This window comes from Rhinichthys klamathensis, unplaced genomic scaffold, assembly GCF_029890125.1.
Source record: "Rhinichthys klamathensis goyatoka isolate OS25496 unplaced genomic scaffold, OSU_Roscu_1.1 h1tg000256l_1, whole genome shotgun sequence".
Classification (NCBI taxonomy): Eukaryota; Metazoa; Chordata; class Actinopteri; order Cypriniformes; family Leuciscidae; genus Rhinichthys; species Rhinichthys klamathensis.
In genome coordinates, this window is record NW_026606778.1 from 519,600 (window position 1) to 547,117 (window position 27,518).

The 27,518-nt window shown below is 38.1% G+C and overlaps 1 protein-coding gene across 3 annotated transcripts in view; it reads right to left on the bottom strand.

The window, feature by feature from the left end:
• daam1a (dishevelled associated activator of morphogenesis 1a) overlaps positions 1 to 27,518 on the bottom strand; it is a 56,103-nt gene that overhangs the window by 26,401 nt on the left and 2,184 nt on the right. Inside the window, exon 1 of one of the 3 annotated variants that reach the window (XM_056267258.1) lies at positions 15,913 to 16,221. The exons of 1 other annotated variant lie outside the window; for it this stretch is intronic. The gene's annotated coding sequence lies outside the window, so the exon portion shown is untranslated. Of the gene's footprint in view, positions 1 to 15,912; positions 16,222 to 27,518 lie in introns of those variants that run through there. One more of the 3 variants, XM_056267260.1, reaches the window with a different exon arrangement.

Sequence of the window (27,518 nt, forward strand, 5' to 3'; positions counted from 1 at the left end):
CAGACCATCAACCATCAGAATCAGAATATAAAAGCAATTTTTGGAGGCTTTTGTCATTTTTATTTAGAAGATGGTGGAGAATTGACAGGAAAAAGAAGGGATGAACAAAGAAATGACCCAAGCCAGACTCAAACTCTGGGTGAACAAATAGCTAAATTATATTAAAAACAACTACTACAACTTGAAAACAGTATTTAGCCTAACTGAATGCTTATTTACCAAAAAAAAAGTTATTTCATGCAGGGACATCTGTGTAACCCCATTGAGATATTTAAAATGAATCTGTGAATCATTTCTTTCAACTGGTTTTTTAACATGAATCTTCAGAATGATTCGCTAAAATCAATAGGACTTCCAAATGCTTCTTGAAATCGAGAACGGCTATTGTTAGTGTGTTTGATTATTGCCTATGCTTATTTGGTTAGTAGGCTACATGCACAGTACAACATGGCATTAAAATGTACGTGTCATTTGTGAGAATTTTGTTATGCTATACACAACTTCTGAAAACAGAATGATGCAGAAAAAGCTATAGTAGAAAATATCTAAAAGACTGACATGCTACTGAAAAATGTAGTTAAATTACTACGGATGCAACTTTTAGTCTAGTTAATACTCAACTATTATCTCAAAAGGAAGGAAACCCCTTGTTTGAATACTTATTGTTTCAGTGAAGACCAGGATTTCAAACCATGAATTCAAGTAAGCAGAATCTCTCATAGAATTAGGTTCAAGATATAGCTAGACATAGAAATGTAAAACTACAGTAGGCTTTTGTCTGTAAACTCATAATAGGCCTATGCACTGCACAACCTAAGTAAGTCACATCCAGATGAGAAAGATAAAAAAGGAAGGAAGGAAGGAAGGAAGCAAAGAGAAAGGAAACTCTCCTGTGTTTTTTCTGAGCCTTGAAACGAATGATTCACTCAGCCATGTCAACAACCTGGATGTTCACACTAACACGGCCTTGAGTAATTTCCCAACAAGGAAGAGTATCTCGATTCTCACACTGTAACCATTTAGCAGCGATAACCCAGCAGAGCAGACACAGCTGTTCTGCTGAGCGAGGCTGGGAATTTTCTCACCGCTGGGTTTATTTCATGGTGTGAAAATATCTCCGGCCTGGCTAGCTGGTCAAATGATCAGTGGGTAAAGACCACACACTTCACACTATAAAAATGGATTCCACTTTTTCAGAGCAACTTATAGCACAATTGCTTAGCAACACTTCTTAGCAACATTACATTTATTAATTTAGAAGATGGGTAAATCTCACAAACACATCAAGAACACATTTTGTATAATGAAGCCTATTTATAGGACCATTTGTTTTGCATGATGACATTTAAAAAACAATCACATTTCCCCCCAAACTCTCATTACTGTAATGCATTAAGTGAATTTGATTTTGAGATTTATTTTGTAATTCCCATTGTACTGATAATACTCTTTTCTCATTACTGTCACTGTGTGGGTTGCAGCAAGGAGGAGATGCAGGATCTAGTTGTTGCAGCAATTAAATTTATTTACAAAAGAACCAAAATACATAACACGTAAGAAAACCAGGTGAACAAGGAGGATAAAGCAAACCACTGTGATATCAATGAGAACGGACAAAGAACTACTAAAACTAAAGGCTACATATACATAGGTTAACTAAGCAGACTAAAACCGGTGCGCAACTAATGAAGACAAGGGGCAAACTCCAAATGGCATTTTTGTACCCTTTGAAGGGCACCCCATTTATAGGGGTGTTCCAGATGAAAGTGAAAAACTGAATCCCTTCACGAAGGGCCCTTCCACAAGTCCGTTAGCGAAGGGAATATGCAATGGTCACTTCAAGGAAGTAATTTAACCTTTATGGTCATGTGACCCAGGGTGACAAGTCCTCATGCACGACTCTTTTAAATCTAGAAATGGCGGGAGTTGTAGTTAAGTTAACAGAATTATTCAAATTGTTTTTGTTAACAAAATATATTACACACATTTGCGTCATGCATTTCATGTTAAGTTTAAAAAAGAAGTAAGAAATATGTTTAATGTTTTATGCGTTTAATGCTTAACTTATAAAGTTAAAGGCAGATTGGGAACACACAAACATATAAAGCATGTTTTAAAAAACTTCATTATAAATGTACATTTATTTGTATCATATTAACAAGACATTTCTGTGTCTAGCTTTGTCGCCTTCTAGCTTTGTCGTGGTAAGCTTGTGAAGGCAAGCTAATGAGAAAATTGACCTGTCTTTCATTGCTCCCTTCACCAAGTGCGTTCCAAACAGCGACACACAAGTACCCTGCTCCCTTCAAAGTCACCCTTCAAGGGCTCTGCCCATTGGAGTGAGTAGGGCATAGGGATGCTCACTTCCGATTGGTTTTTGAACAAAGGAAACAGGAACAGAACACAGGAAAACAAGATGATACAAACTAAATCTTCATGAAAACAGAACATAAACCTGACAATTACATTCTCAGTACTATTAATTACATTAAAGCCAGTACAACAAACACTACTTATACTCCTGATAAGTACATATGTTTGTATAGATATATACGTTTGACTCAAAGCCAAAAGAAGATATTCTGTGTATATTTTAAGGTTGGACTGCATCAACTAAAAATACAGAGTAAAATGAGAGGCATTTATTTAATTTCAGTGTTTTGTGAGCAATATCCGATAAACCAAGTGAATAATGCAAGCAGCACACAGTATGCCACTGTAAATCATTCACAAGCGGCAGATTTTAATCCCACGTGCCACTGCTGGATGTCCTTGTTCGCAAGGTCTGATCCAAACTATGACCCACAAGCAAACACCGCAAAGCAAATATTCTCCTCTTTTGTAATTCAAACACGATACAATGCAGGAGCTTATCTGACAAAAGTCAAAATAAAAACGGCTAATCCAAATCTCCACATCTTGTCCAAACAAAGCATTGGGATCGCCTGGGACCAAAATAATCTTTACATCCTGGGAAACCCATAAAAATGTAAACATCTTACATTACAAAAAGACTATGCTAGAACAGGAATGTTATTATTACAAAACCTAGAAATGTGTGAATGTAAAAAAAAAAAAGAAAAGAAAAAAAGATCGTCTGCTCCTCATCTTTCAGCTCATAGGCTTATGGGATACCGCAGTCTGTACACAGACAGGTGACTAAAATATTTACAACTAAAATAGTAAAAGAATCATCAGCTAGCCTAAATGAAAGCAAACATGTGCTATGAACGGAGCATAACATTTTATCCCTAATAAAAAAATGACGTCTTTCCCAAAGCCCAAATGAAATAAGAGTCTCGCTGTGCTTGTAAAACAAATAAAACAACCAGTTTATATACACTCACCGGCCACTTTATTAGGTACCCCATGCTAGTAACGGGTTGGACCCCCTTTTGCCTTCAGAACTGCCTCAATTCTTCGTGGCATAGATTCAACAAGGTGCTGGAAGCATTCCTCAGGGAGTTTGGTCCATATTGACATGATGGCATCACACAGTTGCCGCAGATTTGTCGGCTGCACATCCATGATGCGAATCTCCCGTTCCACCACATCCCAAAGATGCTCTATTGGGTTGAGATCTGGTGACTGTGGAGGCCATTTTAGTACAGTGAACTCATTGTCATGTTCAAGAAACCAATTTGAAATGATTAGAGCTTTGTGACATGGTGGAAGTAGCCATCAGAGGATGGGTACATGGTGGCCATAAAGGGATGGACATGGTCAGAAACAATGCTCAGGTAGGCCGTGGCATTTAAACGATGCCCAATTGGCACTAAGGGGCCTAAAGTGTGCCAGGAAAACATACCCCACACCATTACACCACCACCACCAGCCTGCACAGTGGTAACAAGGCATGATGGTTCCATGTTCTCATTCTGTTTACGCCAAATTCTGACTCTAACATCTGAATGTCTCAACAGAAATCGAGACTCATCAGACCAGGCAACATTTTTCCAGTCTTCAACTGTTCAATTTTGGTGAGCTCTTGCAAATTGTAGCCTCTTTTTCCTATTTGTAGTGGAGATGAGTGGTACCCGGTGGAGTCTTCTGCTGTTGTAGCCCATCCGCCTCAAGGTTGTGCGTGTTGTGGCTTCACAAATGCTTTGCTGCATACCTCGGTTGTAACGAGTGGTTATTTCAGTCACTGTTGCCCTTCTATCAGCTCGAACCAGTCTGGCCATTCTCCTCTGACCTCTGGCATCAACAAGGCATTTCCGCCCACAGAACTGCCGCTCACTGGATGTTTTTTCTTTTTCGGACCATTCTCTGTAAACCCTAGAGATGGTTGTGCGTGAACATCCCAGTAGATTAGCAGTTTCTGAAATACTCAGACCAGCCCTTCTGGCACCAACAATCATGCCACGTTCAAAGTCACTCAAATCAACTTTCTTCCCCATACTGATGCTCGGTGTGAACTGCAGGAGATTGTCTTGACCATGTCTACATGCCTAAATGCACTGAGTTGCTGCCATGTGATTGGCTGCTTAGAAATTAAGTGTTAACGAGCAGTTGGACAGGTGTACCTAATAAAGTGGCCGGTGAGTGTATAAGCTTGTCTTTTCTGAATGGACGACTGTTAACGTGAAAAGAAGAAGCATGTTCTAAAAATGTTGGTCACAAGTCTATTTCATTTGACATGCATCATTGAAAGTCTTGTTATTGTTTACTAAACTTTTTTTTTTTTTTATTGTGATTTAAAATAAAGTTTAAATAAAATATAAATATTAGATAAATAAAAAAACACAGAAATGTTGCCCTGGCAAATAACTGAAATAAGTAAAATAAAATAAATGAATGCTAATACAAATCACACATTTTTGGATTGTTCTGCGGAACACTCCAAAAATATATTTCCAAGCAGTTTCAGAAGACAAAACATGAGTTGTGACTATAAAACCTACAAGTGATCTAGGAGCTTTAGACAGCTTTTTACAGCGGATGCCATTGAAAACAAAGTTTATCCCTCACAGCCTCGCTTTCATACCTGTCATGGCGCTGCTCTGAATAAGGTCTATAGTGTTACTTTTTTAACATAATGCTGTTAAAAGAGTATGATACAATTTTCAGTGAAAAACCTACCCTTGCAATAACTGTTCCGTTAATAATAACCCTCTGTTGATCCGACTGTCTGTGGGCGGGGATATAAAAATGTGGCATGGAGCTGTCAAAAGGCCGCTGGATGACCTGTTTTGAATCATCCAGTGGACTTTTGGTGACAAATAAATGTGAATTTCTAAATTACACAGAGTAAACATTGTTTATTTACATATAGTACTAACAATACAAAGTGGATTGAAAATAGGTGAAGTTCCACATTAAATACTTGTCCAGATACTCTTACCATCCTCTTCTAAAGTAATACAGATTAATTTTTGGAGGGGAATAGTATCAATTTCTGCAAACCTTGTTCGGTATCTATTAAAGGTCAGACTCGGGGGGGAAAAATTAATAAATCAAGGGCTATACAAGACAAGACTGATATGTCACTACATAAAACATGCACACAACAGTTATAAAAGTGTATAAAAGGGAATACTGACAACAAGCACATAAAAGAATTGGGAGGGAACACCAAGGAAGGTAAATCTCAAGTGATGTGCATGTCTGTGCAGCAACTGGCATAAAAATGCCTCCATAACACGCTTGTCTTATGAAATCTTTCTCTCTCTCTGTCATACACCAGTGGAGCTAATCCATCACAGCCCAGCCCGTGTATCTCCGAGCCCCACCCTGGTGACCGCACTTCAGCAGGGTGTGTGTTAACGTTCACTCCACACATTTACACCACCTCTCTGATCTGATTCACCAGGCCTCATTTATGTAAGCAAAGTTCTATCTTTATGAACGGCTGTATTGATCCTTCTTCCGGAAGCAATTCCCATTAATGCTGGATCAGGAGTCAATGTATTATGGGAATACACCAAAATCATGAAGCATGTTTACACTTCTACACATCATGAAGAACTGTACACTCCTGCTCAGATTAATGGTTTCAGAATGAAAGTCAAGAGCAAATATGATATAGCTATAGGCCTACAGATAGCAGCTAATAGCAGCTTCATGGTAATAACCAAAACATAATCAATGCTGCAAACTTCATCAAAAATGAGACAAATTTCTAATTCTGCTGCAGTCAGTCCAATGTTAATTCAATTCAGTTCACTTTAATAACTGTCGATGTTGCAAAAATTTCAATTATGAAACAAAGTCGAATTGGCTATAAAGCAGCTCTGCAGAAAACAGCAGTGCCATTATTCAGCTCAATTCAGTTCTCATCAAATAAATGTAGATGTATGCATTATATAGCATTTATTTTAAAGAGAAATAATATTTTCAAGCAAAACATTTAGCAAGAAGACTTCTGTGAAGTTATGTTAAAAAAAACAATAGATAAACTATTCAAAAATAAGATGATCATTTGGACACATTCTGCTTGTCAAATGTCCATATTTATATTCGGCTTGTCAAATGTCCATATTTAAATGATTACTTCATACAACCCCCATCATCCACGTGAGACCATTTGGTTAAAGTAATTAGAAAAAAATGGCTCAGAAAAGTGATTTGTATGTAAATGATTTTCTGATGCAATGACATTCAGACATTTTAAACGTGACTTCAGTGTACAGTGATCACTTTACATTTGATCCTTTCTCTAAAAAGCATTTCGGCATGTTGAGAGCATCTGTAGAGCTGCATGCTGCTTATATACAAACAGTCATTCAATCGAGGACATCTGGTGACTAGAACTTGAACAAATGCAGTAGGGGTGGGCGTTGAGAGCAAAATCTTATATCACAATATGAGTCATTTTATTTCACGATAACTATATAAATCACCATATAGATATTTTTGCTTTAAAGTAACACTATGTAGTTTTTCAACCTTCATAATATATTTCCAAGACCCTTGTGATGGTACATCGACTTACAATAGGTTAAATGACACGTCTGCCATAGCCTGACGTGGTCTGTATCGCTTTTACTTGCACTATGTAACTTCGGGTTTCGGGTAGTAACCCGAGCACAAAAAGAACTACAAAATTCGACTGCTTTACGGCATACGTCACTTCCCCCACCACTTCCTCAAATTGTCTGTGGCCTGGGAGTCTCCCGCATATTGATAGCGTCTCCCTGATGCCCAAAAATTAGTTCAAATCTCCCGGAATCTATAGCGCGCATGCGAGACAGAACATACTGCGCACATAACATAACATACGCACGGCAGAGAGGGAGAGAGCGAGAGACCTTGCGAGTGTGCCTCACAAAAGCCAGTCAACCCGCCAGTCTTCACTGTGTAAATTAAATCTACATTATTCTTAAAAAAGTTACAAAAGTGATTCCGTCAAGAGCAATGGGAGATTTTCTCTCTTCTGTAGTTTGATTAACATTATACTACGGGGCTGTTCAATGCTTGTTATAAGGTGTGCAAGTATTTTCAGGAAACGCACGGCTAAAGTAGTTCCAGGCAGGTCTTGACCGCATTACATGTCCATATCACTTCGCCAAATGATTTCAATTATTTCAAAAGGTCCTTACAGACTACAACCGCAAAAGAACCAAAACCCACAACGACACTTACCAAGCAAATTAATATAGTAAAACAATAGGATAAAAATAACAAATTATTTTCACGTTTTTGCAACAAAATTATGTTTATTTCTTTAGGAAAAGCACATACTCTTTCTCCTGCTCTCTCAAACGCACACATATACAGTATAGACTCACACTCGCACAGAAACGTGTTTGTCAGCGCTATGATTGTATTCGTAAAATAGTTTAGCAACTTACAAAGTTGCATGACATTTCTCACTAGAGGGGTAATAACGGCGAAGCAGATAAACAGTTTCACTATTAGTAGAGACGCACAAATTCTCACAAGCTTAATCTCTCTCTCTCTCTCTAATATCTGCATAGAACGGTGAGGGTATGACATCACTTTGTAGGCCAAAACGCGAAGAGAGTTAGCATTTTAGCACTTCCAGGTTCCATCGTCCCGATGGTTTCTAACAAGTGGCTAAACGGGACAACAGAGGCTGTCGAGGAGAGTCAACATCATCACGCCAAAAAGGTAAACTCAGTCCGCTTTTACAGCATCATTATGGTATAACTATGTTTTGGAATTGGCAACAGAGGTAGGGTTGCCAACCGTTCCGTATAATACGGAATCGTTCCGTATTTGACACATAAAAGGCTTGTTCCGTATTGAACTGATACGGAACGCACTTTGTTCCGTATTTTTGAGAATCAATTCAGTGCAAATCCATGACAGACGCATAGCTTCTAATATATATGTCAGACAGACTATGATGAATGAACGAAGACCCGCTGCTATAATGGCAAATTCGGGGACTTGGCGCCACCTTGACGGGCTCTGACGTGTAATGACGTAGAGTTGGCTCATTGGTCGCACGTCAGAGGCGCCCGTGCCATTGGATGTGCAGTTGCCGCAGCGCAGCCTGAGCGAGCCAGACGCTCAATGTGCAAGCTGTGCAGCTGCAAATGCATTTTACAGGCTTCAGTAAATCGAGTAAAATGTGTTTCCGAAGACATTTAAGAAAAACTACTAAAAAAAATTTTACACATTTTTACCGGAAAGAACATTCTAGAAGTCTAATTCTATTGAATAAGTTCGCACAAGGCTACAGAAAACTGTTGTGTTTATTTTTCTTTAAATGCAGTCTAAGCCGATGAGTTTCAAATGTTATATGTTGTATTTGTTTAAGTTAAAAATAAAACGTATTATAATCTAAACAAATACATGGTTCATTTTTGGCAAAATGATCATGATAGCCTTTATATATCTGTGTGGTTAAGTCTTGTATATTGATTAAGCCTACTTTGCCTGCCTGCCCCCCCCTGCGCTGTGTAATAACAGTGTCGCATGAGTGAGATCGGCCCACGGGTAAACCTGTTCTGAGTTTGCGCTGCGCTAAACGGTCCGCGCGCCACAGGTCAAACAAATAGCACAGTTTCGTTTCGTTTGCCGTTTAATGTTTCTTGTATGTACCAAAAGTTGCAGCTCTTATCAATTGGACAACGTGGTGGTCACACCAGTGCGACCTCTTGTCGCCCATTTGGTCGCAGTCTGAAGCCCTACTGGCATAAAGTGTGGCTCTTATCCAGGTCCTTTTTCCGTTCAACTTTATAAAGCCAAAGTTACGCTGGATTTTAACATATAGGGTGTCGTTTGAATTTCTCACTCAACCATAATGCGTCTCTCAATCACAGACTGTCCAGGCGTCTTTTGCGTTTCGTCAACATTACGTTATCAATTAACATTTAGAAAATTGATTTGTGACATTTGTGATTCGATTCAGAATCGTGATGCGTCTAAGGATCTATTTTTTCCCCCACCCCTAATATTGATTCACATGCGTTTTCTTACTCAACTATTGCATTCACTTTAGACATAACTGACTATTTACGAGGATACTTGCAAAGACGGGCATTTTGACACATAAGTAGACCTATGTGTATTTAACTGACTCAGTTCATTGCTCGCGCGCTCTATGAGCAGAGGCTTCATGTGTGCTCTCAGACAGCGCTCAGAAACCATCTCACAGCACACCCATATAGCGAAATTATTTGTTTCACTGCTTATTGCGCTTCAACAGTTTAAAATCACTTGTTTTTAAACCTCAATGCTTAAATGCATGCAAATGAAAAGCTTTCGTGATGGTACAGCACAGCAACACCACACAATCACATAACCACGATAAAGACTATAGTCCAAAATTTCTACCGGTTGACAAATTTCTACCAGTTAATTGTCTACCGCTACCCCTAAATGGCAGGATGTTAATTTTTTTTTTATATGCTCTGACAGAAGGGTCTGATTTGCCTTAAAGAGTTGAAAGAACAAAAAACATTCTTATTATCCTCATTCCGCAGACAGATCTTAAGAGATATAAAGTGAAAGAAGAATTCTTACCAGTACTGCACAAAATACTGGTAATTACCTAAGGTCATAAACACTTGCTTAGCTTCAGATCACAGAGTGCTTTGTCTTCAGTTGTCAACAAAACACAGTTGTTGGTTTTTACTGCAAATGGCTGAATGTGGAGGAGACAGAATTACTATTCGCTTATCGGTCAATCGCGAATGAACAAATCTGGCATGCATAGCTTGAAAGCAAAGATAGGCATTCTAAAGATGAATAAAATAAGTGCATTCTTCAAATCCATGGGAAGACAAGTGTGCCTGTTTCAGCTTTGTGTACTTAAAATAAACAGTTGTAATCAGTTTCATTAAAAGTCTGACCACATTTAGGCACCGTCTAAAGAGTTTGGGCGGTTGGATTTATAAAGGAGAGCGTTCTCAAAGAGGCACACAACTCAAGTGATGTCATGGGAAATGTACTGCTTATGGGCTATTTGCATTTTCTTTCTTTGCTGTTGCAACGGTTGTGACAGGAACAAGATATTTGGATAAGTAGTCTTCATTTTAAAATCATTTAAATTATGCCAATAATTGGAAATTCATTTTTTTGTATTTTATTATATCTTATTTTACTAAGAAATATTTTAGCTTGGCTTAAAAGTGTAAAAATGTTCAAATGTATTAAACAACAGTACCAGTTATAGTAATGCATTTTAAAATGTCAACTTTAAATATACATACACACCATCTGTCCAAGAGGTGGCTTTCTGTGTGCAAACACCACATTGAGTTTTTTTACGCTGCTTTTTTTGTTTCAATAACGGTTTTAAACATTATGCGTGTCACGTGTAAGTCATGTGTCCAGACTATTCTGCTATGATCTGAGGCTACCTAAAAATGAGACTTTTTGTAACATTTTAAAGTATTAAAATCATTCAGTCATCGCAAGCTGTTGCGATATGAATATTGCGATATTTCGATAATTTCGATAAGACAGTAAATACTTTTACATTACAACAAAAAATGTAATAAAGTCTTTTTTTATTATATCAATATTATATTTATACCAATAAAGCATAAATGCTGTTCTTTTAAACTTTCTATTTGTCAAAAAATCCTTGTATTGGAAAAAATGTATCACTGTTTCCACAAAAATATCAAGCAGCACAAAATACAACATTTTCAACAGCATATAAAAATGATTTCTGAAGGATCATGTGACACTGAAGACTGGAGTAATGATGCTGAAAATTCAGCTTTGTCATCACAGGAATAAATTACATTTTAAAAAAGAAATTAACAAAGAAATTAATTGAAATAATACTTCATAAATACATTTTGAACAGTAGTGTTCTAATGCAGGTTGATTACAAAGAGCACAGTAAAGACCTCCATAGATAGTCTTAAGATACTGTGCCTTTAAACCAAACCAACACTAATGCATACATCCCAGAGCAAACATCACTCAAGCCCTGGCGCTTCATAACAGCATAATTGCACACTCACAGCAATTGTATGAACAGATGAGGCAGGATTTTGAGGTCCCATGATGTAGTCAACAGTCATATCTCTTCCAGGATATGACCTAAAAAGCTATTACCCTGGGAAAGACAACAGCACATCAACACCAGACCTCACTGAATAATCTAATGAATGTGGCTGTTAGTCTGTCTTTCCTTATTTGCTCTGTGACATTTTCTCTCCCAGCACCATTTATTTAGTGCCCATGTCATCTGCATGGAAAAAAAAATCCATCATCATCAGTGCTCTGATATCAAATGCAGTCATGAAACTAACACTAAACCAACAGCTCCGCATGCTTGCGACATTGTCTGTAATTTTTCTGCCTCTCTCATTAAAAGCTAATCCATTAGAAGCCTTGATCAGTGGGGCTGCAGAAGAGCGGATGGGTTTCCATTTAGAGTTTACATAATGGAGGTCAGCCAGTCCAGCTCTCGGGCCAGACTAGGATCGACTAGAAAACAAACCCTGGCCTTTGGACTCTCATCCAGCAGTCACAAGCCAATTTTCCTAATGGCAAGTTACAGTATTGATCCCTACTGAACTAATCAAAGCAATGTTAAGTCTGTTATTGGCATATGCAGCCATGAGATTTATCCGCTGTTGTCGTGCGAGAAAACAAGGTGGGAAAAAACAAACAAATGAAAGGTTTTTGTTCAAATTATGTAACAATGAAATGAATAATATTAAACATAAATAAATAAAACATGGGAAGCAACAAAGCAAACAGAAAATGAAGATACAAATACACAAAATGTAAAAGTAAAAAAAAAACTTGTTATAAAATGTATACATTCATACATATACACATTCATGTGAGTTTGTGTTATATTTTTACATTAATATATTAATATAAATATATATTTTAAGTAATATAAATATATATTTTAAGTAATATAAATATATATATATATATATATATATATATATATATATATATATATATATATATATATAGGTTTACATAAACTTAATTTAAAATAAGTATAAATGGCCAATGTAATACATTCATAAATTTACTTAAATTTTTAATGAATTAATTAATAAAATAAAACAATAAAAACTTATGTAATTGTTTGTTGTGTAGTTATTTATTTAGATTTAGATACAGTTGTGTAGTTATTTAGATATTTATTTTAGATAAACTCATATTGCACGGACTTTGAATCAAATTAAAAAGATATTAAATTAATGCTAGAACTTCGAATGTATACATTTTGTACATTAGGTTTTACATTTTCTAGATTTTATTCAAGTTTTAACAGAAAAATATTAAGACCTTATCTATCTTATCTCTTCATGTATACATTCATGTAAGATAAATGTCCAAAAACAAGTCATGTCAAGCACACACACATGAACATTATCTATGACCCTGTTAAGTCAGAGATAGTAAGGTTGTTGAGTGTACCGGACACCGTATGGCCACATTTAATCTCAATGGGACTATGCGTAATCAATAACATCAGGACAGTAGCAGAGGCGTCCCACAGGGGTCATAGACACCACCCCTCAGGAACCTGAGCACTTAGACAAAACAAGAAAGGCAACTAGAGAGGAAAGATGCAAAAATGCTGTTCATCAGGCAGACGACGAGCCAAATAGTTTTCAAAATACAGACCCCTGACCCACATTAACTTCATTCCACAGCCACATTTTAGCTTGATTCCCCAGGGTCAGACTCCTCCAGAGTCCAGAGAGCCAGTATTATCCGGCACACGCACACTGTCTGTTTTTGCCAGGCGTGTTTGTGATTCGGCAGGCCGTATTATATGTGCTAATCCCGTGGCTTCAATACTGGGGATTGCGGTCAAACTGAGTGTATAACGAGTTTCCTCAAGCTCAACTGTGATTGGACAAGCAAATACCAAATAGGCCTAGTACATGCTGATACTGGTTACTCATTAATATTAGAAGGTCATCAACAAAAGCACAGTCCAAATGTCACCATGGTGCAAATCACAATGTCAAATGCTACAAGTGTCTTAAAAATATAGGTTCCATTTGTTTTCACATTGATGCCATATAAGGACATTTCAGTGAACAGTTCTAATAAGAACTATTTCTTTCTTAGCCATTTTTATAATTCTTTAAAAAAGAATCCTCTTCCACTGTAAAGAACCTTTTTGTGCCAATAATGAACCTTTATTTTTTAGAGTGTAGTGTAGTGAACACATCTACACACAAACACACAGATGTCCAAATTCTGACCCTCATCCAACAAAACCAGATCAGTACACAATGGACAAACATAGGCTAAATCAAAAAGGACAGTTACATTTTAGATAAATAAATCATCAATAGGCAGGCTGTTTACGTATAGCTGATTAAGCATTATGTCACTTGGCAGTGGCACACCCACAGGAAAAATGCACACCAGTCTCATTCCATTCAGTTCCTCAGGTGAGGTCAAAACTATACGCCTGCTTCACCTGAGTCACTTATGTATGGGCACGGGACAAAAACGACACAAGCACACACACCAGTTCATCTGGGGCTGGTTGCACTGTGCGTAAGTTACGCCTACAATTTTACAAATTACAGCCTAATTTTGACGTAAATGGACACCAAGTTACAACTTACGAACTACTATTTTTGCGTTAATACCATCAACACAAAACCATCCTAAACGGCGCGCCAATGTGTGCATCGGTCGGTCGGTGTTGTGCATGTTAAATAAAATTGATTTTTTCGCCACAAGAGGGCGCAGTTTCCAACAATAACAAAGGCGTAGGTTATTGACGCAGTGATGAGCTGAATGATGGGACTTGCTGTCAAGCTGATGGATCTAATAATGTTTATGGATGAGTGCAAACATTCATGTTTTTTATCAAATATTACACGCGAGTCCCACGGATATAAAGGAATAAGGACATTTCATTCTACCGAACTACCCGCAAGTGCTGGATAACTCACACAGGTCAGTTTATTAGACAAATTAAACTTGAGGTAACGCAGCGCTGCTTCACTCGGTCTAACGTTACACTATCACACTAAACGGCATTTAAATGTGTGTTGAAAGTTATAATGCTATACTACGTGTTAGTTCGTTTGCTATACGAAACTAGCAGTAAGCTAGATCAACATTAGAATAACATACTGACCATATTCTAACATTTCATCATGTTGAGCTAACGTTATATAACATTGATTTGTTTTATGTACATTTGCTCACCTGTCTAATAAAGCTGTCAAGTCGTGACTCGTGAAGCTCTGTCGAGTCCAAGTTAGTCGCGGACGTGGAGCTCTCGGCATCTCAAAAACGCCACGCTGATATTGATCCTCATTTTAGTTCTCCTTGTTTGTCCCAAAGTCTGCTTGCCATGGTCTATGTTTGAAAGAAACAAGAACTGCATGCCGCTAAACGTTACGCACTACGCAGTTGTCCACGTCTGTCGCCATGGTTACGTCATGGCTATGGCAGTATGAACGGAAACCGAGGATAGCGCGAATATTGCGTCATTGACAGGCGACATTTTTTTCCGGGACAGCCACTTATTTAAAATGGGAATTTCTCTGAAATAAAAAATCTTTGGAGACTTTTGGGATATTGTAAGTACACAACTGCAGGAAATATATCACACTGTGCAAGTGATTTTTGGATATTTTATTACAAAATTCTTACATATTGCACCTTTAACTCAATTTGGTAGCAATCACATCGTTATCTACATAGCGCAGCTGATTGGTTGCTGTTGCATCAGCAGCCAATGAGCTGCGGCTCAACATTCAAGTACTGCTAGTGTTGCTGTTAGCAGTCTGCAGTGTGCTTTCAGAAACCCTCCACCTATATAGATCTGCTACAGGGGTTAATTCATGTTACTGATGCATCATCAGCAGCAAGTCTTACAAGCTCATAACAATGTCTGTGAATGTACTGGCAGTAGCAAGTCTCAGTACTTGCTCTGCATCAGCAGTAGCAGCAGCGTAGCAAATCTATTCCGCCCAGTCCAAATACATTAGCATTGCCACATCCATTACCATGCCAATCTCTCCGGGAGTTGTCATGACAGAAACTTATTTTTACTGTTAGTAACGTGAGGCAAAAGAAGTTAGAATGAAGGATAAACTGCAGCATTTCAACAACTTTCTGCTCACGTATTTGAAGGCTGCTATTGGATCATTGAAGGTAAATCTATGCATTACTTTACAAAGAGCTTACGACCTACTAGCAACGTTCTGCTTTCAAGAACAAATGGGGCAACTAAATAAAGTACTGAGTAAGTTACAATCTAGCTAGTAGTTACTAAGCCTATAGTGTGGACTTTTATGTTCCAATTTAAGTAAGAAATTACAAATGGATGGTGCAACCATAACCTGGGGTCAAAGGGTAAGTATGCATAAAGCTTATCTATCTACAGTGATCCATGTATCGTCACATGGCAACCCACACAGCAAACTCTAACTGAGCTACACTAGCTGAGAAATACAGAAACAAACACCCTAAAACATCAATGTTAAAGTGACTTCACAAGTGATTTCTCTAAGTCAAAGGCAGCACGCTCACCTCACAGAAAGGCACATCAAGAGAACATAGTCGCGTGAAATCCAGGCAGCGAGAGCTGTGTTGATCTCAGCCCTGAATGCTGCGGTGTGGGAAGCACGCAGACCGCAGCGGCTCATACATCTCTCACCATCAAATCAGAGAACTGGTCCTGAAATAGCTGATGAAACTCCCTCTACTCCACTAGATCAACACAAAAAAGCACTCTTCAAAACAGCACAGCCTCCACTGGATGTACAGTATAAGCAGTCTGAATATTATAATATCTGACTACAACTGTAAGCTTGAGCTCAGAGTCTGAATAAGTGCCCCACACAGTCAAACAGATGTTCCCGGTCTAACTGAGACCGCCCTCTTCCTGTATATTCCACACCTCCTTTCTGCACTGTCCAGTGGGAGAGCTGACAAGTGTTAAGGGAAAAAGAGTGAGATCTAAGATGTTACAGTTAACACAAACAAGGAGAAAAAACATGAATTATAGAGAACCAATTACTACATTGTGTGTGCTAGGCAGTGTTGATTATTATTACCTAAAACGGTTTAAAATTTTGAAATAAAGCTGAAATTAAATACAATATTAATACTAGATGCACATAACAAATTACTAAAACTTAAAATAAAATAAATAAAACATTTAAAAAAATAAACGCTAATTCACAATATAAAAAACATAATATAGCCTATATATAATACTAAAATTACACTGTAGCTAAGGCAACTGTCACGATTACTGAACTGTTAATGTGATGGACATGAATAATACCTCAAATCATGAGGTTTACTGGGGAGTTGTGCTATTATTTTTCTAAGCAAGACTTAGGATTTTCAATTAGTGTCCATAAAATTAGCAAAACAATACCATTAACATTAATATCTTAAAGATTAGGGGTCTCTTTAAGACTCGCCTAGACAACCACCTTAGAAACCACCCAGCAACACACTAACATTGTGTCGGCAAGTTTTAGCGTGAACAAGCACTGCACGTTTTCTTTGGAAAACAAAAAATCTAGAACGGTTTAAACCCTTTATACATATTAAACTCACTGGTTTACACTGCCAACAATGCAGCCTACTCATCCTCGCAAATAAAGATGTTTTCGTTACCAGCTTTCCCTACATGCCTACAAATAAAGCCTGCTTTTGTTAAAGTGGGTTCAATGAAGATAGTAAACAAGTCAAAGCAGATTATGCAAGACTTGATTTGAAATTATCACAATTGTGAATGCCTTCTGTCTATTAACTCCAGTTTACAAACCTTTAGCTTAGAAACACAGCTGGAGAGGCCGATTAAAAAGCCGAACAGCTGTCACAGAACATCTTTACTGCAATGTTAGTGATTATTTCCATTTTTTGGTTCTGTAGCAAAGCACTACCCAGCTTTCAGGCATTTCATGCAAATCCTATCTGGTGGAATACATACTTCAGGAAATACTGTTTGCATAGTTGCATAGTCTATGAATAAATCTCAAAACGTTGTTGTTAGTAATAGTTTCAAAAACATTTTCAATTCAACATTGCACGGCATCTGCAACTACATGACTGAATTGTGCAAAGTAAGCGTTCAATACCAATGGAGCCAGACCTGGGTGAGAATTTTCTGTCAATATTGGTTGTTGACATTGTCTTACAGTGACCAGTTGGTTAACATTGACCAGCTGAAAAGGAAAGTTGTTTCAAAGACCGAACAATGTTGACTTAAAGAGTTGTCTGACACTCAGACAGCAGACATCTGATCACATTATAAACACTGATTGATCATTCAGTTTGCATCAGACAGACCATATCAACCCAGCGACTGATTAATCACTAATTTACGTCACTCCATTGATCTCCATCAACCAATCAGCTGTGCTCTTGTACACAGACACAAAAACACGTACACAGTGTCTGGTTGCCTTACTTGAGCAATCTGCTTCAGATATGAAATGCCATTATTTTCCCAGAATACCACTTCGAAGCAATAATGAAAGCCTTGGTTTCCAAGCGCAGATCAAATTTCCTCTGTTTAAAGGACACGAACCAGAGTGCATCTGGCTCTTTCCTCTCCTGTGCTGAGCACGGGTCACAGAGGTCAGGTTAGGGTCATCGTCGGGAAGTGTGGGCACTGCTAATGGGGATGCATGTCTGTCAACAGCAATTATTGATCATAAACTTTGCTCCTTTGCATCAGTGGAGTGAACAAATACATTCACTTCACTGCATCAGCACAACAACAGCTACCATCTGAGGTCCGAGATATGCCAATTTTGTTAACGTGATGAACTTTTTAGAATAGAATAGAATAGAATAGAATAGAATAGAATAGAATAGAATAGAATAGAAAAGAAAATCTAACTGCCATATATTGGTTATATATTGAAATATCCCCCCAACTACAATTACATTTCCTGATGGAAACAGCTTGCTTGCAAGGCAGCAAAAAAAAAAGAAAAAGTTTTTTTGGTAAAATCAGATTTTAGCTTTGGTTGAAATTTGTGAATCAGTTGTGAATCAACACATTATTGTTTTGTGCCTTTGCAGTATAAATGACATTTAGTATACAAATGAATGTAAGAGAGACCCATTACAATACAGAAAGCAATATTACAATGACATTGTAACATTTTGATTAAAAAAATATTCTAACAAAACAGGATTTTAAGTTTAAATAAATCCGGTGGGGAAAAAAAATACTTAAGTATTCATTTTTTGAGTTATTAAAAACACACAAGTCTAAATATAATAATTTTGTGCGTTTACATGTACAAAAAAAGGTAATGATAAAAAAATCATTATCTGATTGGTTGTTGGAAATCAATGGAGTGACGTGAATTCGTGATTAATCAGTCTGAGGGGCTGTTTACACGACACCGGTTTCAACTAAAAACGTAAAAAATGTATGCATTTTGGCCGTTATTTTACACGACAACAGCGTTTTGGGTGCCTGAAAACGCGAACTTTTGAAAACGGGTTTCAAAAGTGCACGTTTTTAAAAACAGTCTCCGTGTAAACAACAAAAACGCAAATCTCAGAAGACGATGACGTCATGCACATGCGTATTACGTGTTCAGTCTGTTTCATCACCATCTAGGCTAATGGCCTGGCAGCAGAATACAGGGTTTTCAGTCATTTTCGTGGATCCGTGTGAATGGTGATCGCTTTGACAACGGTGTCGTCTGTACGCGGGAAACTCAAAGGAAAAACTTATAAAAGGACTAACCCTAACGTCAACCAAGTCTTTTTTATCAAAGGCAAACAGCAGGGAACTTCCGTCGCTTACAGCCCAGTCCATTACAGCACCAGCTTTTAATTATGCCTATACATATCTTAAAGGATTAGTTCACTTTTAAAAAAACTTTTGCTGATAATTTACTCACCCCCATGTCATCCAAGATGTCCATGTCTTTCTTTCTTCAGTCGAAAAGAAATTAATGTTTTTGATGAAAACATTCCAGGATTTTTCTCCATATAATGGACTTCAATGGTAGCCAAACGGTTCAAGGTCTAAATGACCGTTTCAGTTCAGCTTCAAAGGGCTTTAAACGATACCAGACGATGAATAAACGTCTTATCTAGAGAAACGATCTGTCATTTCAAAAATAAATAAAAAAGTTAAATTGTTATAGGCACAAATGCTCGCCTTGCTCTCCTGTTCGAACTCGTTCATCAAAATGAACAAATCTTTTTTCGAGTCAATGACTCGAAAAAAGATTCGTTCATTTTGATGAACGAGTCAATGACTCGAAAAAAGATTCGTTCATTTTGATGTACGAGTTCGAACAGGAGAGTTCGCAAGGCGAGCATTTGTGCCTATAACAATTTAACTTTTTTATTTATTTTTGAAATGACAGATCGTTTCTCTAGATAAGACGTTTATTCATCGTCTGGTATCGTTTAAAGCCCTTTGAAGCTGAACTGAAACGGTCATTTAGACCTTGAACCGTTTGGCTACCATTGAAGTCCATTATATGGAGAAAAATCCTGGAATGTTTTCATCAAAAACATTAATTTCTTTTCGACTGAAGAAAGAAAGACATGGACATCTTGGATGACATGGGGGTGAGTAAATTATCAGCAAAAGTTTTTTAAAAAGTGAACTAATCCTTTAACACCCGTCTGTGAAACGAGGAAACGATTTCGAAATTTTCACTTTGTTTCTTCAATCAGTACAGCACAAAATGCAAATCATTTAATCAAATTAGGGATGTTAACGATTAATCGACGATCGATTAATTGTCGATAACACATTTAATCGATAAACCTTATCGATCATCGATTAAGCAGGTTCATGCGCGTGCGTGCTGCTCAACCGCGAAACATGTAAGTGAGCGCGCCGGAGTTATGTTTGGGACTATGTTACACCATCATGACTAAGTTTGCGTGTGCATTCGCTGCCTTTTGTTTTGTGCAAATGTAAGTTGTAATAGTTTATTTTGTGTGCGCCTATCTATATCTGATTTATCTCATATTGGATGCATTTGGTTAGAAGCGTGATCTTTAGCGCGCGCAGCTCAAACGGCAATGCACGACTGACTATTGGGGACTTTCATACTACATAACATTATAAAGAGAACAATATTGTAATAAAACATTTGTGAATTATTTGGGTTTAGTTGCCGTGTCGCGTTGTTCCAGGAAGAGCGCTTCCACAACGAGTCATTCTGTATGGCACGTAGGCTAACTTAGTTCAAGTTCACTTGTGCATTCACGTCATTTTGTGCCGATATAATTAGTAATATTATGTTTATTTTGTTCATATCTGATTAATCGCATATAGGATGCGTTTCTTTGAGTTAAGTTAAATAACGCGCTAGCAAAGTGCTCATCGGTTATTCATTCAGCGCGCGCCTCTCAAGCAGAAATGCACAACTAATAATGACGATGATTAATTTAGGACCGTTATATTACATAACATGAGAACACTATTTTATTAAATCGTTGTGAATTCATTGGGTTTAGTTGCCGTTTTCAGTGCGTTGTTCCAGGAAGAGCACGTCCACAACAGTCACACATTCTGACAAGCACGCATCTGAGGCGGCGTTGGTGACACATAGTAGTCGTTTGATTATTAAATAATTAATTTAATTTAATTATCCATCACATCGCAACATTTTACAATCCTTAGCCCTTTATTTAGGTTAAAAAACATTCTCATTAATTTGGTGAGGAACAGCGTTTTGAGCAGCATTTGCAGACCCTGTCATGCTGTTGGCTATATGCCACTGCAGGAGACTCGTATTGCAGTATTAAGGCTAACGATTAATCGATTAATTGATCGTTAATTTAAACGACGATCGATCATGGGAATTTGTGAAAATTGACATCCCTAAATCAAATACAAACGCAAGTATGAGAGAAAGAACGTGATCTGATTCTTTAGGTTGTAAGGTGCGTCTCGAGTAAACAGATATATTCAGAACATACAGCCGAATCCTCTCTGAGGGATTTCTCACACCCTTAGACTGTCAGGTAAAAAGACGGGTGTGGGAAGTGGGTGTAACTGATGACAGGATGTGCATCATGAAGACCCATGGGCCTATGGGAAAGTGTTTATAGCATGACCACACACTATCTGCGGAGGGCTATTCCACCACCCAGCACTGACCTTCACCCGGATTATCCCAGAACAATCTGCTCTTTTCAAAATACTATAACAAAGTGAAGAAATGGAGACTTTCCCTTTGGCCAAAATCCTCTTACGATGGAATGGATAAAAACCTGGCTCTAATAAATCAGAACTGGATGGATTGAAAAAGTATGGGGTTACAAAAGGCCAGCAGAAATCACTCATTACATTTACACAAGAGTCGTATCAACACAGCAACACACCCACTCGTTACACAGCAAAAAAAGCCTCTTTTGTGGCCATAAAAGAAGGGATATCCTGTTTCTTCAAGTCACTGTCCAAACAAAGCAAAATTGTAATAGTAAAATGTGCCAGAAAGATCTTGAAAACACAGCAGTCAGTCCAAATCGGGGGACAGTGTCCTCCTTTGCTCTTTATTTGATAGGAACAAAATCTAATCCACAGCAGTTCAAAACAATCTGAGCTTTCTGTTCGAATAAATCCCGCCCTTTTTACATTAAAAGTCTAAGGCTAAGCCATGTCTAATGTTTAACGGAAAAAAATAGTCAATGTTTTGGGTCCATGAAAGAATTTTTTTCCCCATTAAAGGTGTGTCATATACAGGCGGATGCAAGGTGTGACGACTCAGAGACTCGCCCTTAAGGAACAACCTGTGATTGAATTGCATTAAACATACAGCTGCATTTGACAGCCAGTGTCGACAAGCACCAATTAACCATCAAGTCTGACAGCTAGTGGTAGCTAACATGGAAATAATTAAGTCCGGGACATGACCTAGCATTCCCTTACCTGACCGCAACTATTATCGGCCTCATTAAATATAGCAAAAAGTGAATAAATAGTTCGTTTTTTCAGAAATAGTTCTGGCAAGACTGGTGGCACAAACAGTCTTGCTTTTGTCCGTAGTCTAGGGGAGGAAGCTGAGAGCTCTGTGGCCTTTCTTCCACGCCGCAGGATAAATGTAGTCAGTTTTCCCCACCATTATTGCTCTAATGTGCGCCCGAAGGGCTTCTAGTCGTTGCCAAACCAGAAGCATACTGGTTCACCCTGGTAACAAAAAGGGCAATAAAATTCCCCCCGAGAATCACATTGCCACTGGCTACTGTTTGGAAACACCCTACCGCATGTGCCGGCAACAATCCAGAGCCAATTAGAGACCATCAGACTTGATTGCATTTTCAGCTTCAGCGGTCTTGTTGGGAACTTGCATTTCCACTTAAGTTAAACCCACACTTGCACACATTTCATGGCCCACTGAAATGTTTAGTTAACGCTGGCAGGTCGCTCGCAGGCCTGCAATGCTAGCTAGTGCCCTCAGCTCTTAAATACAATGACCTCCAAAACATCTTTGTTTCAATCCCCAAGCGTATTAATTGTCGGCCTGTCTTCCTGGTGCAAGTAGAGTTCAAGGCTACGCCGTTTCTGCCGCCTCTGTAAATTATATGAGCCTCTGATGTGGATTCAATGGACAATGGCTGCTGGCCACCACCTTCTCCATCTGGTGAATCCATCATTTAAAACCCACTCCATGTAGAAGCACTGTCACGCCATGTGACACCATGTGTCACTGAGGATAGGGGGTTTCAAGCTGGAGAAAAAACTGTGCAAAATAAAATAAACTCTTACTTTTGGCTAATCAAAACGGGTTACAAAAGAAAAGGAAGAGAGAAAAAAAAGAAAAATATCTCTCACTTTCAGCTGCTTCCACAGAAGATTAAAAATAAAATAAATGGTATCAATGGGCCTTTATACATAAAAATATAAAGCTGTATACCGGTATTTTAGGGGGTCCGTCTCAAGGGGATCATCATAGTTGTGGGTTTGTGGCATCAACAAGTTTGAAAACCTCCTGGCTTAGGATAAAAATCAATGTTAAATGACTACTAATTGGTTACAAAGGCTAAATGCTTTGAATGTTTTCATGGCTTGGCTTGGATTGAATAAAATAATGAGATATTACATGGCTTGAAAACGCATACAGCATAGGCCTATGTTCCACACCTGTCCCGTGTAAACATTAGATCGATCGACTCTTGCAATTTTTACCTCATTTGGAACTGGCTTTGGATTTTGTTTATCTAAACTGGCACGTTTCCACCCACTGTCAAGAGTAAAATCTAGATACTGTATCTGGGAATACTTATACAGCAAGAAGCCTTCATACCAGTCAAACACAATTGCACTGTCAAAGAAGAACGGTGTTAACTAAGAGGAGTCAAAGAAGCAAACCTTTAGTTGATCTCCATTAAGGAATGCCACTTGGGCTCTTGCGTCAGTTGTATGTTGCAACAGGATGCCATGGGCTGTGGCAATGATGGATACTACAGGAACCTGTAGAAAGGACAGGTCAGCTCTTTGGTATTTGTGTCCCCTGCCCATGCTAAGAGCCTCCTGCCTTTGGGTGGTTAGAAGTGCTTTTTGGAGCACTGGGGTGCCAAGCAAGACCGTAATATGAATAACATGAGATCAGAGCATTGTCCGAGCTTTATCCAGGAGAGAATGGCAAATTTAAACAGCTACACTGGGCTTTTGTTCCACTACACTGGACAGAGCTGGGATAGGCCTCCCAGAACACCTCCTTTATCCGAGGCACACAAACCCTGAGGCACATCAACACACACACTCACTCACACGACTCCTTCTGCAGGCTTGTGCAGTACAATTCAAATACAACCTGATGAAGAAGAGGCTGGCACCATCAAAGCATGCCACCAATGAAAAAAAAAAAACAGATCAAAAGAGAAACTGAATGGTAGTACCTCTCGCTCCTTATTGAGTTTAATACAGTTCAAGGTTTTGCACCGTATGCACCTAAGCAGAAAACTGATTGCTTCTTCTTTTAATCCTATTTTTGAAAAGACCTGTATAAGATGCCACACTAACTGTTGTCAACCATATTCGATACACTTTCTAAAGTGTGTTAAATACAATTGAAGCCATGTGCTGAATTTGCTATGTTTGGTACCCTGGGTGATGAATCGAGTCTGACTCAAAGTAGGGGTGTCGCAATATACCGGTATTGACGATAATCGTGATATTCAAAGCGTGAAATATCGACATCGTGTTAATTTAGAGTGTGGCAATATACCGGTATTGGCGATAACCACGATGTTTAAAATGAATAGGACTTTTATGATAACATGACACGTATACTCCAGCGCCAGTTGAGGTGCCAGTATTGCATCCGCGACATATCAATTGAGAAGAAGACGCAGCGCGCGCCCGCGCAGCCACTTTGGTATGGGAGTTCTTCGGCTTTGGGGGTCGCACACCGGACGAGAAGCGCAGAGAATTCTTTAAAATTCGAACACATTATTTTCTAGGAGTTTACACACACCACCGCCGGCACCATTCGGCGTCTGTCCGCGACGCCCAGCAATGGCTCGGATTTTCAGGTGAGATTCTCAAATCATTCAGTTAAGGGAGCGCTCTGACTGAGGTAAAGTGTTCAGACTGCAGACTTCGCAACGATTGTATTTAATTGTACAGTACAATTATAACATAGTACAGATATTATCTTAATTTCATAATGTCCTTAAACATAACAATATTGCTGGCCATGAACTGAGAAAGTGCGCGTCAGGTGTGCTACACGCGACGCGGCACGGAGCTGCGCTTCTCGTCCGGTGTGCGACCCCCTTAAGCCCAATCTGCAGAATGTGTAGCCACCAACCTTTTTACCCATCTCCGTGTCCATCACCCTGCGGATTACGCTATTTTACAGAGAGTAAATTGCGATTATTTTACTAGTCATGGAATGGGAAATGTGACATTAACCTGTTAGCAGCGGGTTTTTGTTTTCATATGTTTAAATAAAGGGTGATTATTAAGTAGCCTACCCCGTTTTCTTTACTCGTCTTATTTTTGTATTTGCACTTGATTTGTTTTGTTCAAATCTGCATGACTTGCACCGGCGCAACAATAGGTTTGAGCTTTTCAGTTCTTCAGGAAACATTCAGACAGTGTTTCGCTCCAGTTTGAAACCAGATATACTTCACATGCTTGTCTTACTTCACAAAAATGTGCATTCAAATTAGGGCTGGGGTAAACGATTATTAATTAAACGATTAGTCTGTGGATTATTTTATCGATTAGTCGACTAATCTAACGACTAATTGAACGATTCTTTTTTGTAACATGGAAATTGCAGGAGTGCACATTCAATGCACAACAATTTTGATCTGGTTCTTACAGAGTATCTACACTGTAAAATGTTTGGTAGGCTACTCAAATGAGCCCTATCACACTTGGATGTGGAGCTCATTTTAATGTTTTCAGTGCTCATAAAAAACATCCGGACTGATTTTTCGGTTTTGTTGACGGGGGTGGGGTTTACATGCGCTTCATAAGGCACACACGCACATTTGCACACACACGCGCAAGGTCTCTCGCTCTCTCCCTCGCTATCACTGCGGGAGACTTGGGATGTCAACTCCATTTGACAAAGAGCGCAAATAACGACACCTTTACGTTTGGGACTAAATTTGAAGTATTCCCATACCTTCGATGATTTAGTGCGAGCTGGGTTTTTTTTAGGACTTTTTCTTTTGTTGGGACTTTTGCATGGCTTTGTTGTGAATTCTGTGAAGAGGTTGCTGTTTCGTCCTCGATTCTGCAATGTTTCGGTCTCCCACGTGTGTGTGGCGAGCTGTACCGCCGGGAACGGTGCAAAAAAAATAAATACATAAATAAATAAAGAAGCGTCGACAAAAAAAATATGACGTCGACGAATTTTTGACGTCGAAGCGTCGACGTCATCGACGCGCCGCTACAGGCCTAATTCAAATATAACAACGCAAGAAGTAAAAATGCAAAAAAAGACAAATTAAATAAAGTAAAAATGAATTTGACTGATTTGACATTTTTCCCCCCAAGGTTTCTGTAGATATCGGGATATATCGATATAGTGAATTATTTTGGCCACAATAACCGTGGTGTGAAAAATCTAACATCGTGACAGCCCTAACTCAAAGACAACTAAACATTATTGCCTCTGCATTCTTATTGGCTCAGGCGGGTTTTATTACATTGGAAATCTACAAACCCACCTAAAGTATTGCATTGGCTTTAGGATTTGATGTTATACCTACACTTGGAAAAGATTAAATATTCAATTAGAGGTTCTTGAAAATTGTCTTGTGTCTGGTAACCCTTATTATCATATTTCTCTGCCATAAATACATCCTGTGGGGTAATGGGATTTACATTGTTATTGTTACTTGTTCTTTTTCACACACCTCGCTTTATGCTAATCTTGTTTTGTTTGATCCTTAGGTACCATTACATATGTCAAAATGTGTTTATGTTGTTCATTACAGTGAAGTGACACTGTTATACCTTTTGATTGTGGTATCCAACTACTCTTTCCCTTATTGTATTTTTTTTTTTTACATTGTCATTATTTAACTATTGCATAATTTTTATTTTTTATTTTCTTGTATCATTATTATTATTACTACTATTATTATTTTCATTATCTTTTGTACAATAACTAACTATAATAAATTATTTGTTATATAAAGAAAATGATACCATTGCATCTTTTTCCATTGTGACATTGACAATTAAGCCCAATTTCTTTATTCGTTTAATTAATAAAAATATTGTAATCATTGTTTTGTAAAATTGTGATTAGAGAATTGAACATTATGGACACATTCAATTATAATATAAGTATATATTATATTATATTTTTAAGAAAAATATTTTTTGCAATGTTTTGCAGGTCACAATGCAAACAGTGGTCCTAAAAAAATAAGATAATATTTTCTTTAAATAAAATGCCTTTTTCCTTTGATTTTGAGGTGAAATATGACTTATGTCAGATTTATCTTTCAATCTTTTTATCTATTGTTACTGTAGATGTGAACTAAGAATGTCAAACAATAAAGGTGCACAACATATACTTTAGGCAAACAAGAGACAGTGATTTAAAGACATCTCTGTTGCCATGGATACAGCAGAAGGCTTTGGGTGTTGTCTTTAAACTTGAAACTACACTACAATTTCCCTATCTTATCAAAGAAACACGAGAATGTTATTA